Source organism: Canis lupus, chromosome 3, assembly GCF_048164855.1.
Source record: "Canis lupus baileyi chromosome 3, mCanLup2.hap1, whole genome shotgun sequence".
Classification (NCBI taxonomy): Eukaryota; Metazoa; Chordata; class Mammalia; order Carnivora; family Canidae; genus Canis; species Canis lupus.
In genome coordinates this window covers 59,273,615-59,292,730 of record NC_132840.1, presented here as the reverse complement: position 1 = coordinate 59,292,730, position 19,116 = coordinate 59,273,615, and positions in this window count along the sequence as shown.

The following is a 19,116-nucleotide window of genomic DNA, read 5'->3' as shown; positions in this document are numbered from 1 at the left end:
TCAAAGTCTCACATGACACAATCTATGCCATTCAGATTCTTACAACACTGCTCATTTATTCAACAGAACTTTATCAGATGCTTTATTGAAGAGTGATATATTTATATGTGAGAAAATAGAAAAAAATGACACAAGATATGACAACTTTAAGTGATAAAATATTGGTACAAAAGACAGCAGCTATGGAAAAGAGCGGGAAGAGTGCTGTGTCTCATCTAAAGGCGTGATCTGCAGGAAACCAGAAATCAGCACCATCTGGGAGCTTGCTAGGAAGTGCAGACTCTCAGGATCCATCCCACACCTACTAACTTAGGAGCAGTACTTGAACAAATCTTCCGTGAAGCTTTGAGAAACACTGTTCAAGAACACTCATATTGGGATATGTTAATCATTTATTACTTACCTAATTAGCCTATGAGACATTATGTCCCAAACTGTGAAGCTCTGAGGTCTCCCCTTACTGCATTTCTGATTATATTAAATAGAATGGTTGAGAGCATGGACATAGTAAGGAGCTTGGGAGCAATGCAGGGGTGCTTTTCTGGAATTGGGCCCTTAGGCCTGCTGCTAAAAGCAATAGTACAGGTTTTCTACAGTGTGCTGTCCATTGTATTAGATGCAATGATGACTAACACAATGTCTTCCCTCAGGGTATCCACAGAATAAATCTGTGGGAAAGATCCACCAGAAGCATAAATATGTAAATAAATGATACAATATTAGAGGTTACTCTCAAAACCATAAATAAGAAGACATAAAAAATCCTTCATGACCTTGCATTTTAAAGTCAACTCTATTGGAATATCATTTATATAAATGAAACGCACCCATTAAAAACAAAACACTTGGAGGAGCCACTTAGGAGTAGACAACCACAAACGCCTTTAATGGAAATGATTAATGTCAACTACACAGGATCATGAGTTTCAAACTTAAGATAATGGATAAGAAATTCCTCTATAAGTGACCAAATAATATACAGATCAAGGTTATCTGTATTTTCAGAAAAAGTCTTCATCTAAAATGTATAACTTTCAGGATAATGTGTGGAATAGGTGTGCAAGCTGACCATCCTCAGCTGCCGCTAAGCTACATTCCCTTTCTTTCTCATAAAGACACTGTCCTTGACTTACATTCCTGAATTCTTTTTTTTTTTTAGGTGTTTTCATTTTTGTTTTTCTACTTTAGGATTCTTGAGCCATTCTACTTCTCCTGGAAGAGTCAGCATGATCTTTCTAAAAACTCCTTATAAATTAAGACAATTAACTATTATTATGAATATAGATCATTATTTAACATAAAGCATCGTGTCAAAAATTGATCAGATTTCCAAGCTCAGGAAAGAGGAGTAATCTGGCACAAAATACTTTGTATGTTATCATGCGTCAGAAACTCAGAAGCATGTGGAAATTTAATTTTTGTAATATTGGTCTTATATCCTGCTGGCATGTTGATACGAGGCAAACAGCACCAGCTCCAGTCAGCCACGATGCTTCCTCTCCACTTCCCACTGTATAATTTCCTTTAAAGACACAAAATGTGAACAGTTCTTAGCACCACTGATAACCAAGAATGGTAGTAGCCTAGAATTGCCAGACTATGGAGGAATTTCCCCCTCACCACAAGGCTTCTAGAACAGAATTTAGATTTACAGTTGCTGGTTAAAGTGTTTTTCCATTCAAATATTTTATTTGCAAAGAATCATATGGAATATTTAAGGATCTACCTACCAAGGGAACGGAGAAGAAATGGGTAGGAAATATCAGAAAGGGAGATAGAACATGAAGACTCCTAACTCTGGGAAATGAACTGGGGGTCATGGAAGGGGAGGAGGGCGGGGGGTGGGGTTGAATGGGTGACGGGCACTGAGAGAGGCACTTGATGGGATGAGCACTGGGTGTTATTCTGTATGTTGGCAAATTGAACACCAATAAAAATAAATTTATTATTAAAAAAAAGGATCTGCCTACCAATCTTTCCAGTTAGTTGTTTCTTTTGGTGGACTGGTGGATGGAGGAAGAAGCAAAGATTGGTGTATGCCATATTTGAGACAAGCTTGTAGTTGTAAAATTCCTAGTTGCAAAAACCTAGATTTATACCTAGATAATTAAACTGCATGCCCAAAGGTTTATTTCAGATATAAATATTGGACTGATAACTAGTTCTTCACATATTTTGTCTCTGATTGGGACCTGGGGGATGGGTAATTAATATCCTTAGAACTTTTAGTTCTTAAAACTTAAAAAATAATAAAATACAAACACTCATAATTCTCATACATGCCTTACCCCGCAAACATAACTTGTGGGAAAACACTGGCTCACAAGTTGCTTTATTTAGAATTTATTCACTTTTGAACTCAAAAGGAAGTGAATGCATCTTCTGTGCCTCTGACATTTGTCTTCTTCTGTTAATGACACAGGGAATGATTACGCTTGATTTAATGTAATGCATTTGATTGGGGTGACATTGTTAGGAGCTGTCCATGTTTACTTAATCATTTGCATTTTTTTCAATACCACTAAGTGTTATGTGAGAACTAGCGAAGTGGGTTACTCATATTTGGAAAATCAAAGGAATATTTAATGTTTTGTTTTCCTTAAGAGAAGTGTTTATTTAATCTAAGTGTTATACACAGTGACTTTCATAATTGCTTCCAAGATTTTTCTCTCCTTGGAACACGAAACTTTACAACTATGTTAAATAACAATAATGTTCTGCATTTCCATGGCACCCTTTTGTCTGAAAATCTCAATGTTTATTTGTTTTTATCATATCTTCAGGGAGATGTGAGTCTATGATTATTTTTTCCCGCTTTTTCCTTTTTATTATATTTTTGTGGCACATAATGCAAAGGAGAAGAGAGTCTCATTCCATTGCTCTTGAAACTGCTCAGGCCCTTATGACTTTCCCACTGGCATTTGGTGAAGGCCTTAGTAAATGCGCAACAGCATTGCACAGACTTCGTGGGGACAAAGATCATGACTTCACTTTTTGATGCTTATTTAATATTTGTCATAATATAGGTAATGTCAAGTAACTGTGAACCCCATATACATACATTCTGTAAATAATGAGATTGTAAGTTTGTAGGCTAAGACAAACTACCTCCATAGAAACTCTAGATTCCTTGCATTAGCAACATACTGCTGCACCTGCACACACACATGTTCATACTCTCACAGTCTCTAGAGGTCTGGAGTCTGGGCACAGCCTACCTAGGTTCTCTGTGTAGGATCTCGAATAGCCATAAGCACCATGTTGGCTAAGTGGTCCTAATGTCTGCAGGTTCACTGGGGAAGAATTCACTTCTGAGCTTACTCAGGTTGGCAGAAGGATTCATTTCTCTGGTTGTAGGATGGAGGCTTGCTGCTAGCTGTTGGATGTAGACCACTCTCAGATCCTAGACAACACCCTCAGTTCCTTCCCAGGTGGAACTTCCAACATGGCCACTTCTTCAATGGTAGGTAGGGCGACCGTGTCCTGGGTGACTTTGCTGGCAGGACAAAGCCTTCCAAGTGGAGCATAAACACAGAAGTGCATCACCTTTCCATTCTCTGCTGGACAGAAGAAAGTGACAACTTTGGCCCAGAGCCAAGGAAAGACAATCTAAGTCCATGAGCACTAGGAGGCCGAGATTATAGTTCCACCCTTAACTCGTCTGTATCCACAGATTAGGGAAAGCTGCGAATAATGGAAAAACCAGCTTAATGGCGACTAAAGCAAAACAGACATTTGGTAAACATGTAAACAAAGAAAGTAAATTCAGAGGAAGGCATGTCAAGACTGGTATGGCAGCTCTACCTGTTCAACTGGAGACTATACTCTCGCTCTTCGTTCTATGTAATTTCTACCATGTCTTCCAGTCACAGCCTCTAGTCCCAAGGTCACTTCATGGTCTAAAATGCCTGTTAATAGTTACAGCTATTACCAACATAAAGAAAGAAAAGTAGAAAAAGAGTTCAGTCCCATAGCCTTCCTGGCTCTCCCACAGAATGGTGCCTTCTTTGGATACAACCTCCATATTGCTGAGGGTTACATAGAGCTCAGTTGCATGCAACTCAGAGAGAGCCCGAGAACTGTAGCTACTGGTGGCTCTAGAAAAAAGCATAAAGAACTCAAGAGACTTCATGACTGCAGAATTTAGATCTAATCAGGCAGAAATTAAAAATCAATTGAATGAGATGCAATCAAAATTAGAGGTCCTAACGACGAGGGTTAACGAGGTGGAACGAGGTTAATGAGTGAGTGACATAGAAGACAAGTTGATGGCAAAGAGGGAAACTGAGGAAACAAAAGACAAACAATTAAAAGATCAAGAGGATAGATTAAGGGAAATAAGTGACAGCCTGAGGAAGAAAAATATACGTTTAATTGGGGTTCCTGAGGGCGCCGAAAGGGACAGAGGTCCAGAATATGTATTTGAGCAAATCATAGCTGAAAACTTTCCTAATCTGGGAAGGGAATCAGGCATTCATATCCAGGAAATAGAGAGATCCCCCCCTAAAATCAATAAAAACCGTTCAACACCTCCACACTTAATAGTGAAGCTTGCAAATTCCAAAGATAAAGAAAAGATCCTTAAAGCAGCAAGGGACAAGAGATCCCTAACTTATATGGGGAGAAATATCAGATTAACAGCAGACCTCTCCACAGACACCTGGCAGGGCAGAAAGGGCTGGCAGGATATATTCAGGGTCCTAAATGAGAAGAACCTGCAACCAAGAATACTTTATCCAGCAAGGCTCTCATTCAGAATGGAAGGAGAGATAAAGAGCTTCCAAGACAGGCAGGAACTGAAAGAATATGTGACCACCAAACCAGCTCTCCAAGAAATTTTAAGGGGGACTCTTAAAATTCCCCTTTAAGAAGAAGTTCAGTGGAACAATCCACAAAAACAGGGACTGAATAGGTATCATGATGACACTAAACTCATATCTTTCAATAGTAACTCTGAACGTGAACGGGCTTAATGACCCCATCAAAAGGCGCAGGGTTTCAGACTGGATAAAAAAGCAGGACCCATCTATTTGCTGTCTACAAGAGACTCATTTTAGACAGAAGGACACCTACAGCCTGAAAATAAAAGGTTGGAGAACCATTTACCATTCGAATGGTCCTCAAAAGAAAGCAGGGGCAGCCATCCTTATATCAGATAAACTAAAATTTACCCAGAAGACTGTAGTGACAGATGAAGAGGGACACTATATCATACTTAAAGGATCTATCCAACAAGAGGACTTAACAATCATCAATATATATGCCCCGAATGTGGGAGCTGCCAAATATATCAATCATAATAACCAAAGTTAAGACATACTTAGATAATAATACACTTATACTTGGTGACTGCAGTCTAGCACTTTCTACACTAGATAGGTCTTCTAAGCACAACATCTCCAAAGAAATGAGAGCTTTAGATGATACACTGGACCAGATGGATTTCACAGATATCTACAGAACTTTACATCCAAACTCAACTGAATACACATTCTTCTCAAGTGCACATGGAACTTTCTCCAGAATAGACCACATACTGGGTCACAAATCGGGTCTGACCGATACCAAAAGATTGGGATCATCCCCTGCATATTCTCAGACCATAATGCTTTGAAATTAGAACTAAATCACAACAAGAAGTTTGGAAGGACTTCAAACACGTGGAGGTTAAGGACCATCCTGCCAAAAGAGGAAAGGGTCAACCAGGAAATTAAGGAAGAATTAAAAAGCTTCATGGAAATTAATGAGAATGAGGATACAACCGTTCAAAATCTTTGGGATAGAACAAAAGCAGTCCTGAGGGGAAATACATCGCAATACAAGCATCCATCCAAAAACTGGAAAGAACTCAAATACAAAAGCTAACCTTACACCTAAAGGAGCTAGAGAAAAAACAGCAGATAGATCCTACACCCAGCAGAAGAAGAGAGTTAATAAAGTTTTGAGCAGAACTCAACGAAATCGAGACCAGAAGAACTGTGGAACAGATCAACAAAACCAGGAGTTGGTTCTTTGAAAGAATTAATAAGATAGATAAACCATTAGCCAGCCTTATTAAAAAGAAGAGAGAGAAGACTCAAATTAATAAAATCATGAATGAGAAAGGAGAGATCACTACCAACACCAAGGAAATACAAACGATTTTAAAACCATATTATGAACAGCTATATGCCAATAAATTAGGCAATCTAGAAGAAATGGGCGCATTGCTGGAAAGCCACAAACTACCAAAACTGGAACAGGAAGAAATAGAAAACCTGAACAGGCCAATAACCAGGGAGGAAATTGAAGCAGTCATCAAAACCTCCCACGACACAGAAGTCCAGGGCCAGATGGCTTCCCTGGGGAATTCTATCCAACGTTTAAAGAAGAAACCATACCTATTCTACTAAAGCTGTTCAAAAAGATAGAAAGAGATGGAGTACTGCCAAACTCATTCTATGAGGCCAGCATCACCTTAATTCCAAAAACAGACAAAGACCCCACCAAAAAGGAGAATTATAGACCAATATCCCTGATTAACACAGATGCAAAAATTCTCAACAAGACACTAGCCAATAGGATCCAACAATACATTAAGAAGATTATTCATCATGACCAAGTAAGATTTATCCCCGGGATGCAAGGCTGGTTCAACACTCATAAAACAATCAATGTGATCAATCATATCAGCAAGAGAAAAAACAAGAACCATATGATCCTCTCATTAGATGCAGAGAAAGCATTTGACAAAATACAGCATCCATTCCTGATCAAAACTCTTCAGAGTGTAAGGATAGAGAGAACATTCCTCAATATCTTAAAAGCCATCTACAAAAAGCCCACAGCAAATATCATTCTCAATGGGAAGCACTTGGAGCCTTTCCCCTAAGATCAGGAACAAGACAGGGATGTCCACTCTCACCACTGCTATTCAACATAGTACTAGAAGTCCTAGCCTCAGCAATCAGACAACAAAAAGAAATAAAAGGCATTCAAATTGGCAAAGAAGAAGTCAAACTCTCCCTCTTTGCCAATGACATGATACTCTACATAGAAAAAGCAAAAGACTCCACCCCAAGATTACTAGAACTCATACAGCAATTTGGCAGTATGGCAGGATACAAAATCAATGCCCAGAAGTCAGTGGCATTTCTCTACACTAACAATGAGACTGAGAAAGAGAAATTAAGGAGTCAATCCCATTTACAATTGCACCCAGAAGCATAAGATACCTAGGAATAAGCCTAACCAAAGAGGTAAAGGATCTATACCCTAAAAACTACAGAACACTTCTGAAAGAAATTGAGGAAGACACAAAGAGATGGAAAAATATTCCATGCTCATGCATTGGAATAATTAATATTGTGAAAATGTCAATGCTACCCAGGGGAATTTACACATTTAATGCAATCCCTATGAAAATACCATGGACTTTCTTCAGAGAGTTGGAACAAATTATTTTAAGATTTGTGTGGAATCAGAAAAGACCCCGAATAGCCAGGGGAATATTAAAAAAGAGAACCATATCTGGGGACATCACAATGCCAGATTTCAGGTTGTACTACAAAGCTGTAGTCATCAAGACAGTGTGGTACTGGGACAAAAACAGACACATAGATCAATGGAACAGAATGGAGAATCCAGAAGTGGACCCTCAACTTTATGGTGAACTAATATTTGTCAAAGGAGGAAAGACTATCCACTGGAATAAAGACAGTGTCTTCAATAAATGGTGCTGGGAAAATTGGACATCCACATGCAAAAGAATGAAACTAGACCACTCTCTTGCACCATACACAAAGATAAACTCAAAATGGATGAAAGATCTAAATGTGAGACAAGATTCCATCAAAATCCTAGAGGAGAACACAGGCAACACCCTTTTTTAACTCGGCGACAGTAATTTCTTGCAAGATACATTCACGAAGGCAAAAGAAACAAAAGCAAAAATGAACTATTGGGACTTCATCAAGATAAGAAGCTTTTGCACAGCAAAGGATACAGTCAACAAAACAAAAAAAGACAACCTACAGAATGGGAGAAGATAGTTGCAAATGACGTATCAGATAAGGGGCTATTTTCCAAGATCTATAAAGAACTTATTAAACTCAACACCAAAGAAACAAACAATATTATCATGAAATGGGCAAAAGACACGAACAGAAATCTCACAGAGGAAGACATTGACATGGCAAACATGCACATGAGAAAATGCTCTGCATCACTTGCCATCAGGGAAATACAAATCAAAACCACAATGAGATACCACCTCACACCAGTGAGAATGGGGAAAATTAACAAGGCAGGAAACCACAAATGTTGGAGAGGATGCGGAGAAACGGGAACCCTCTTACACTGTCGGTGGGAATGTGAACTGGTGCAGCCACTCTGGAAAACTGTGTGGAGGTTCCTCAAAGAGTTAAAAATAGACCTGCCCTACGACCCAGCAATTGCACTGCTGGAGATTTACCCCAAAGATACAGATGTAGTGAAATGCCAGGACACCTGCACCCCGATGTTTCTAGTAGCAAATTGAGAAATTGGAAATTGGAAACTCAATTGGAAATTGAGTTGAGAAATTCTGGCAAGAAGGAAACTATAGAAAGAGGAGTCTCTAAATCTGTGTATAAATTACCCTCAAATGCTTGGCCAACCCTTGATGTGCATCTGTATGGGGAAAACTCAAACGGGGCCAACAGAAAGCAACAGCTGAGAGGTTGAGAGAAATTTCCATTGGTGCTCTTCATAAGGGAGACAGAGTTTAGAATTTGAGTCTAGTCATGTTGGAGGGCTTTGTAAAGCTATTCACAGAAAGCCCACAAGGTTCCTGCCATGGGAGTAAGATTGTTTTCCAGGTCTAAAGGCCCTAGGTCAGCATAAACCATGAGACCTACTCCAAAAAGTATAAAACCAAGCCCCTATGAGTTCAATGTGATCAGCTAAGAATTTAACTGACTGTTAGAACAAAGGCCAACACATCTCAAGAATGATAACAGAATCCAGAGTCTCTGCATTACATCATCCACAGGGTCTAATACACATTAAAAATCAGCAGGTATACAAAGAAACAGGAAAATGTGACTCACAGTCAAGAGAAAACTCAGTCAAAAGAACCAACCCTAAGATGACATAGCTGTTAAAACTAACTGAGAAGAATTTTAAGCTGCTGGTGTAACTATGCTCAGGCTAGATGTTATCAGCTTACCGATTCTCAGCTCTGACTTTACCTTTCTTTGACTGCTCTGTGATATTGGAGCAAGAGTCTATAAACACTTCTCTTTTCCCAGGCGGCACAGTATTAAGCTTTGTTAAGACAAGGAACTGGATGGGGGTAGTATAGGAAGAAAGAGCTTCTCTTCCTCATTCTATTGTACTTTTATTTAAAAAAAATTCTGGCTCTTGCAGCATGAGGCAATCAGCAGAAAGTGTGACACCCAGAAGATGTCTTTTCAAGGATCTTCAACAGCATCTCAGCAGGTGACTTCCGGCTTGCCATCCATAGCCTGAAATACATCCTGACCTTACCTGCCATCCAGTGTGCTAAGGCCATACTCCCTCCAATGATGCCTAAGTCTCAGCCATGGGGGCAGAAGTGGCTTATTCCATGCTATTCATGCCTCTGCCCTAGAGACTGTGGCTGCTCTCAATATCCACTATTTATATAGTCTTTAGAGTTCTCTTTATCTCATAGCAGTTAATCCCTTGGAACTAGTTAGTAATTCTTTCTATTACAATTTTCATATTCAAATTATTCATGTGTTTTCTATCTCCTGACTGGACCCTGAACTACAAAATGTATTTTAAATGAACACACAGCTGTTATAAAATATGTTCAAAATGAATACGAAATCTCAGTAGAGATTCTAAGCTAAAAAATAAAGTGAAGTATAAAATATATAAATAATATATAAAATATCTAAAATGAAATTCATGGCATGGAGTTAACATTAAACCTACTGATTGCATGACAGAAGGGCGAGTCTGAACTTAAAACTGGATGATGACCATGTATTTCTCTGAAGAACTGAAAGAACAGAAGATGAAAAAATCAGTGCAGAGCACCTTCAGGACCGAGAAATGTTATGGAAATACTGCAAGGACGTCAATCATAGTCTCAGAAGCAGAGGGGAAGGGAAAACTGGAAGAAAAATAGTTTTAAGAAATAATGGCTGCAAACTCCCCAAAGTGGGAAAACATAAATCTATAGATTTGAAAGTTTGAGGGACTCTAAAGAAGATAAATAAAAAGAGTATCCTCCTCAGGCACAGCATAGTCAAACTGCTGAAAACCGGTGGTGGAGGATCTGGAAAGCAGATGAGGAAAAATGATGTAGAGGGAGCAGCAATACCTCCCACCAGAGCCAGCAGAGAGCAGTGGTGCTAAAATCCTCACAGAGGGGAACCGCCAGTTCAGAATTCCTTCAATAAAACATCCCCCCAAAATATATAAAGATAAGCAAAAACAAATAAAATTTTATCAGAGGGGTACCTGGGGGCTTCTGTCGGTGAAGTGTCTGCCTTCAGCTCAGGTCATGATCTCAGGGTCCTGGGATGGAGCCCAGCATGGGGCTCACTGCTCTGCGGGGAATCTGCATCTCTCTGCCTCTACTCCTGCTCATGCTCTCAGTCTCTCGAATAAATAAAATCTTTTTTAAAAAAGAATTTTCTGAGGTAAGTAAAAACAGAAAATACTTCTGCAGCAGTTCCTGCACTATAAGGGATGCTGAAGGGAATTTTAGGCAAAGGAAAGCCTCTATACATGCATGCACCTGGGAGCAAAGACCGCAGAAACTTTAGGTAAATATAGAAGCCTATTTTCTCCTGATTTTTGTAAAATACATACAATCAAGTAAAACAAAATAAACAAAATTTATAACATATGCAGATACAAAACGTATGGAAACAGTAACAGAAAAGAGGCACTAAGTGGAAATACAATGTTCAAGATTCTTTTTTTAAAAAAAGATTTTATTTATTCATGAGAGAGAGAGAGAGAGGCAGAGACACGGGCAGAGGGAGAGGCAGGCTCCATGCAGGGAGGCTGACATGGGACTTGATCCGGGGTCTCTAGGATCATGCCCTGGGCCTAAGATAGCTCTAAACTGCTGAGCCACCCAGGCTGCCCCAATGTTCAAGATTCTTATATTTTATAAAAAGTAGTAGAATTTTAATTCTGTGTAGAATTAAAGTTAAAGGTGCATGGTGTAATCCCTAGAGCTGCAGTTCAAAAAGGAGAGGTTTACGCAAATAGAAGGAATTAAAATGCAATAATACAGTTGCTAAATTAATGCTAAATAAAGACAATGGGGGGGATCAGAGACGAACAGAAATCAGATTGTGGGATAACAGACTTAAGCATAGCCATGTAAATAATTGTATGTAAATGAATTCAGCACTCCAGTTAAAAGGTAGAGATAATCAGATTGCTTTTTTATAAAGGAAAGTAATATCTAAATTGTAGCATACAAGAAACACACTATCACTATAAAGACATGGGTATGTAGAAAGTAAAAGGATGGAAAAAATATAGCACTCAAAAAGTAAGTATGTAAAAGTTGGTGTGGCCATCTAAATGCCAACAAAATAGACGTCACGACAAGAAATATTAACACAGTGCATTTCATAAAGATGAGAGGGAAAATCCACCAGGGAAGCATAATCATGTATCTACACATGTACAAACAGAGCTTCAAAATACATGAGGTGAAATGGACAGAACCAAAAAGAGATGCAGACAAATCCAAGATCATAGTGTGGCATCTTACCATCCCTCTCTCTTTAATTACTGAGAGAACAGGATAATAAAACAGTAAGAATGTACAATGTGTTTAACAACATAATCATTTTGATCAATTGACATTTATGGACCAAAGAACAGTTATAGGATGGAAGAATACACATCCTTCTCAAGCACACATAAAATGTACATTGCTATCAATTATATGTTGGGCCATAAAAAAATTCTCAGTTAGTTAAAAAAAATAGAATCTACAGAGGGTATTCTCTGACAAAAATCAAATAAAATAAAAATTAAATATCTAGAAAAGCCCAAGTGAGGAGAGATTAGGCAGCACATTTTTAAATACCCTATGGGACAAAAAAAAATTAGGAGAATTTGAAAATATTTACAATTTAAAGATAATGAAAATAATATATAAAAGCTGTTGGATGCAGCTAAACTTGTGCTGAGTAAAGTTTATGGCTCAATGCTTATATTGTATTTTTAATTTTAAACCGGCTTTTTAGTTAAAAAAAAACCTTCAAAAAGGTGTAAATTAAAGCCGAATCAATAGGAAACACACACACAATACATAGAATTAATAAGACCAGAAGTGCATTTTTAAAGAGATTAATTAAATATATTTTTAAAAATTTAGTCAGGTAAATTAAAAAAGAAAAAAACCACATATCTCCTTTTAAATTCCTGGTATTAGCAATTTAACTGCCAATATTACAGACCTAACAAGGTTAAGAAGAAACTAGCATAAATAACTATAAATTTGACAATGATTGGGAAAACCTATTGAATTAGAAAAATTCCTTGAAAAATACTTTTTAAAATAAATACAACATGAATTTGAAAATGTGAATAACCTTACATTTATCTGACCCTGAATGTTTTTAAACCAAAATTCCAAACAAAGAGAAAAGCAATAGGCCTATTTGTTTCAATTGTGTCAAACATGTAAGGAAGAAATGATATTAATTCTATACAAAAGATTTCAGACAATAGGATGGGGGCTACACTGCTCAACAGATTTTATGAGGCCAGTATAGCCCTGTTTAAAAAAATCCTGTAAGACACATTACAACAAAATTATAGGATAAAAGCTATCATGAGCAATGAATACAATGCAAAAATCCTTCACAAGACATTAGCAAAGCAGCCCATTGGTATAAAAAAAAATTGTGGCTAACTCTGGTTATTTCCTAGGAAATAAACTAGCTTATTGGCTTAACAATAAAAACTCCATCAATGTGATCAACCACAACAAATAGAATAAAGAAGAATGATTTCATCAATAGATGTAAACAAAGTACTTGGCAGCCTTCAGCCCTGTCCTCTCCCTCCTGGCTTCTCTGATTCTGAGCTCCAGGAACTTTCTCATACTTGCTGGTACTTGTTCTTTCTCTCCTTAGAGACATCCTCCCTTCACCCCTTGGCACGGGTCTCGGATCTCCATCCCCACCCACCCCCCTCCCCAGTCCCTTCCTTAGGTAACATCAGTGTTTCCATCGGTTTAATGTCCACTTGCATTTACAGCTCTTGGCCAAGTTCTCCTCTGCACTCCAGACTTGTATAAACAGCTGCTTGTTGGTGTACACGTTAAGCATTTCACACCTGTGTTCAAAACTGAGCTCCTAAACCATAAATACAACTCCTACACACACCCCATCTATTTCTCCTCTAGTCTCTTCCTTCACAACAGCTGTCACTATAACCTACCCAATTGTTGATATCCTGCTTGATTCCTCCTTCTTCTCACTCTCCCCATCCAGTTTATCAGAAGGTACTACACTTTCTGCCTCTACAGTATCTCTCACCTTATGTGTTTCTGCTCATCTTCACTGATGCCACTTGGCATAAGAAGTACCGTCTCCATCTCCTGCCCGCTCTACCACAGCTTCTACCTGATTTCCCACTTGCTCTCTAAGTGTAATTTTAATATAGCATCTAGTGTGATCCTATTATTCCTCAGTATAAAGCCTCTAATGTCTTCTCTTGTATTATAAATATAATCTAAACTTCTAAAATTGATCTTTCGTGCCTGCTTTGCCTGCTTAATCTGGCCCTTGTCAACCTTTTCAACCTCCCCTCATTCCATGTGCTTGTCACTCTCCATACTCTATCCACACTGGCTCCTTTGTTCCTCAAATATGCCAATTGTTTCATGACCTAAGGAATCTAGGAATAGAAGCTAAGATAAAGTTAGAACAACTCTCCCTATCCTCTGGCAGAGATGAGGGATAACTGTTATAAACACTTTGTGAAAGTTCTGGAATCTATGTGGCATACCAGTGTGATGTATTTGTGCATGTGATATCCCTTCCTTCATTTTTCTACATTGAGATACAATAGATTATTAATACAAATGAGACCTTGTTTGAAGAGAGAACAAGGAAGTGAGGGACTAGTTCCACATTGAGTCTTGGGGGTAGGGGCAGCCCACAGGGGTACAGAATATATGAAAGGGGAATCCTTAGAGCAAGGAAGGAAGGAAAGAGAAAGGAATAGGAAGGTAGGAGTTGGGATAAGGGGAATCTAGCCTGAATAGAGTTTGGATTTAAGCACAGATAATTCCCAAAAGTCTGAGCTGTCTTGAGAGGATAGTTTCTGGAATAGAGATCTGGTAAGACACAGTCAACAGGTGGAAGAAGGAAGTTGACTCAGTAGTCAGACCTGTGTCTATGGTAACAGACAATCCAATGGACTTGGCTGTTCCTTGAGAACAGAGTAGTAAGGTGATTAGAGGAAGTCCAGCCAGGCCAGAATAGCATGGTTTCCATGGTAACACATAAGCAGCTGAAATCTAGGCTGGTCTTAGGATCTCTGGATAGCTGTTATCAGCGTGTCTAAGAGCAGAATGCACGTGAATCCTGGCCACTGGGATGGGGTGTCAACACATCCCAGCTGAGAGGGTAGGACCAAGATCCAAATCCAGGGAGACTAATAAATAGCAGGGCAGGTGAAGAGTGGGAAAGCCCTCAGAACAGGACATGGCCTTGGGCTGAGAGTAGCAAGATTCTTTCAAATGTGCACATTAAAAAGGAAAATAGTGACATGCACAGAGGAGCAATATCAGTGACATCCCAGCACGAGGACTCTGGTGCTGGACCACTTGCACAAGAGCTAGTGCTTCTTAAGCCCAGGTCTGAGCCTTAAAACAGCTCTTTCAGGGACATTCACAAGTTAACTAATAATTCAAAGTCAGACCTATGAAAATACAGCGGGTTCAGGCCTGCAGGGCAGTATAACTAAAACCTTCTAATGACCCTGTGCCTCAGTTCTGTAAGATAGCAAGATATAAACATTGTCACAAGAAAAAGAAACCGCCCCACCTGATGGCCGTTGCCCCTTGTGCATGAGGTTGGCCAACTGTGAGTGCAGACAGTTGATGAGTGTGAGCATTTACATGAGTTTTGGTCTGTTGACGTCATTAGATCTTTAAAACAGTAATCTTTCCAGGACACCTAGGTGGCTCAGTGGTTGAACATCTGCCTTTAGCTTGGGGCATGCATCCTGGGATTGAGTCCCACATTGGGCTCTCTGCAGGGAGCCTGCTTCTCCCTCTGCCTGTGTCTCTGCCTCTCTCTCTGTGTGTGTCTCATGAATAAATGAATAAAATCTTAAAGAAAACCAATAAGCTGTCTGTTGATGATTGGCATCACCTGTACCTTCCCTTGCTCAGAAGTTCTGATGCAGAATCGATGGGACCACAGGCCACATCCGATGGATTAGTTATCTGTAGATGTTCAACAAAATATCTCTAAATATCCTCCAAATAAAAGCTTCACACAGTGAATGCTTATTAGCTCACAGGCTCTGTGGTCAGGAATACCAGTGAGACCTGCCTGTGCATCTCTGTCCTGAGTTCTTTCCTCAGGTTATAGTTGAACTGCTGCTCAGGATTGTAGTCATTTCAAGACTTGAATGGAGTGAAAAGGTTCACCTCCAAATCACGACTGTGGTTGTTGGCAGGCCTGAGTGTCCCCCTGGATGCAATCCAGCACCAGGCCACACGAGTGGCCCCATAAATGGCAGCTGGCTTCCCTCAGGGTGAGCGATCCGAGAGAGAACAAGAGTGTTCAAAAAGAATTCATAAGACAAACGTCACAGGCTTTTTATGACTGGATCTGGGACTGATCCAGCATCATGTCTTTTATATTCTATTCCTAGTCACTTAGTCCCAACAGAACTCAAGGGAAGGGGATCACACAGGACATGAATACTGGGAGGCAGGGATTGTTGGAGGCCATTTAGAGACTGCCCACTCTCTTCATCATTCAACTCAGTTATGGGCCTGAAGCTCTTGGTGGCAGTTGGCCCCCCATACTGGGCAGCGAGGTGAATGATGAGCACACTTTATGTTGCAAAGAGATCGGTGATGATTCACTGCTACCTCTGATATTAAGTCCTATAAAATGTACTACTATCAAGTCATTACAGTTCAAATGTTATTCTAAATCTAGAAACACATTGATATCATGGGCACAATCAAATTTGAGCCAGAAACTTGTACAATCTAAATAATTATACCAAAATAGATCTTCAAAGGTTTTGGAATGTAACAGAAATTATTTTTAAAAATTGCCATGACTATATGTTTATAAACAAAAGCTGTAAAATACTTTTCAGAATATAAATAGCTTAGAGTAAGATATTTTGAATACATACATAGCACACATACCTTATCCTGATATTAAATATTAGTAAATAAAATACTAATTATAATTTTTTCCTAGAGAAATCAACCTTCTAAATTAGTATGAGCTTAACAGATACTATATCAATGTCACTACTTAGGGCCCAGATAAAACCACTAAGATAAATACTCATCTCCTGTGAATTTTATTTCAATATCTGCAGTAAGATTACACAGAGATGAGACGTGCTGGGTGCTCACAGTAAGTTCATAAAAATCGGAGCAAATAAAAAAGGACGTAGGAAAGGCAGAAACACTTAGGAACAGGTCCGAAACACTCATCACAAATTCTGTCCCTTCCTAAGTTGGTGGTAGACACTTAAGCCTGGGAAGATGAACAGGGAAGGTGTGTGGGCAGGACTATGCGTCAGGGTGTTGGTCATGCTGTCAGGGAGGACAGCCGGTGAGAATGACACAAAGAGGAGCCTCGGCTTCCCACAGCTTCAGGAATAAATCTGTTTCAGAATTATTTTCTGGCCCCTTCTCTGGTTTTCACATTTATTTTTTTAATTTTTTGGTTTGAATATAGTTTACACAATGTCATGTTAGTTTCAGTACACAACACAGTGATCCGACATCTCTGCATTATGCTGTGCTCACTACAGATGTAGCTACCACCTGTCACCACACAACGTTATTGCAGTCGCACCTTTTAGTCCGTGACTTATCCATGCCATAACTGGAGCCTGTACCTCACCCTCCTTTACCCAGCTTGCTCATCGCCCACTCCCTTCCTTCTGGCAATCACCAATGGGTTCTCTGTATTTATGGATCTGATTTGGCTTTTTGTTTGTTTTTTCATTTGTTTTGTTTTTAACACTATATTTGAGTGAACTCATATAGTTTCTCTGACTGACTTATTTCACTTAGTATCATACCCTTCAGGTCCGTCCACATTTTTGCAAATGGTAGGATTTCATTCTTTCTGATGGCTGAGTAATACTCCACTGTATATATACACCATATCTTCCTTATCCATTCATCTATTGATGGACACTTAGGCTGATTCCATAGCTTGGCTATCGTAAATAACACTACAATAAACAAAGGGTGCATGTATCTTTTTGAATGAGCATTTTGGTTTTATTAGGGTAAATACCCAGTAGTGGCATTATTGGATCATCCGATATTTCTACCTTTAGTTTTTTGAGGAAACTTCAAAGCATTTTTCACAGTGGCTGCACCAATTTCCATTCCCACCACAGTACAGGGGTATTCCTTTTTCTCCACATTCTCACCAATACTTGTCATTTCTAGTCTTTTTTATTTTAACCATTCTGACTGGTGTGAGGTGGTAACTCAGTATGGTTTTGATTTGCATTTCCTGGTGATGAGTGATGTGTCTGTTTGCCATCTGGGTGTCTTCTTTGGAAAAATTTCTATTGAGGTCTTCTGTCCATTTTTTAATCATATTGTTTGGGTTTGGGTTTTTTTTTTTTTTGGTGTTGAGTTGTTTAAGTTCTTTATATTGTCAATATTAAGACCTTTTATTGGATATATCATTTGCAAATATTTTCTCCCATTCAGTAGATTGCCTTTTTCTTTTGTCAATGGTTTCCTTCACTGTGCAAAAGCTTTTTATTTTGGTGTAGTCCTAATAGTTTATTTTTGCTTTCGTTTCCCTTGCCTTAGGAGACACGTCTATAAAAATGCTAAAGTCTGATGTCAAAGAAGTTACTACCTGTGCTCTCTTCTAGGATTTTTATGCTTTCGGGTCTCACATTTAGGTCTTTAATCCATTTTGAGTTTATTTTTGTGTATGGTGTAAGAAAATGGTCCAGTTTCATTATTTTGCATGTAACTTTCCAGTTTTCCTAACACCATTTGTTAAAAGGACTGTCCTTTCCCCATTGTATATTCTTACCTCCTTTGTTATAGATAAATTCACCATATAAGTGTGGATTTATTTCTGAGTTCTGTATTCTGTTACACTGATCTGTGTGTCTCTTTTTTTGTCAGTACCAAACTGCTTTGATTTCTATAGCTTTTTTAGTATATCTTGAAATCTCAGGATTGTGAAACTTCCAGATTTGTTCTTCTTTCTTAAAATTTCCTTGGCTATTTGGGGTCTTTTGTGGTTTCATACAAATTTTAGTATTATTTGTTCTAGTCTAGTGGAAAATGATATTGGTGTTTTAATAGAGATTGCATTGAATCTGTAGCTTGCTTTGGGTAGTGTGGACATTTTAATAATATTAATTCTTCCAATCCATGAGCCTGGTATATCTTTCCATTTGTTTGAATCATCTTCAATTTCTTTCACCAGTGTTTTACAGTTTTTAGAGTACAGGTCTTCTATCTCCTTGGTTAAGTTTCTTCCTAGGTATTTTATTCTTTGTGATGCAATTGTAAATGGAATTTTTTCTTTAATATTTTTCAGCTACTTTGCTAAAAGTGTATAGGAACACTACCAATTTCTGGGTATTAATTTTGAGTACTACAATTTTACTGAATTCATTTATTACTTCTAATAGTTTTTCGGTGGAGTCTTCAGAGTTTTCTATGTGTAATATGTTTTCTGCAAATAGTGATAATTTAACATCTTTCTTTCCAGTATGGATGCTTCTTCTTTCTTTTTCTTGTCTGATTTTAGTGGCTAAGACTTCTAGTACTATGTAGTATAAAAATGTTGGGAATGGATATCTTTGTGTTGTTCCTGATCTTAGAAGGAATACTCAGTTTTTCACCACTGAGTATGATGTTACCTGTAG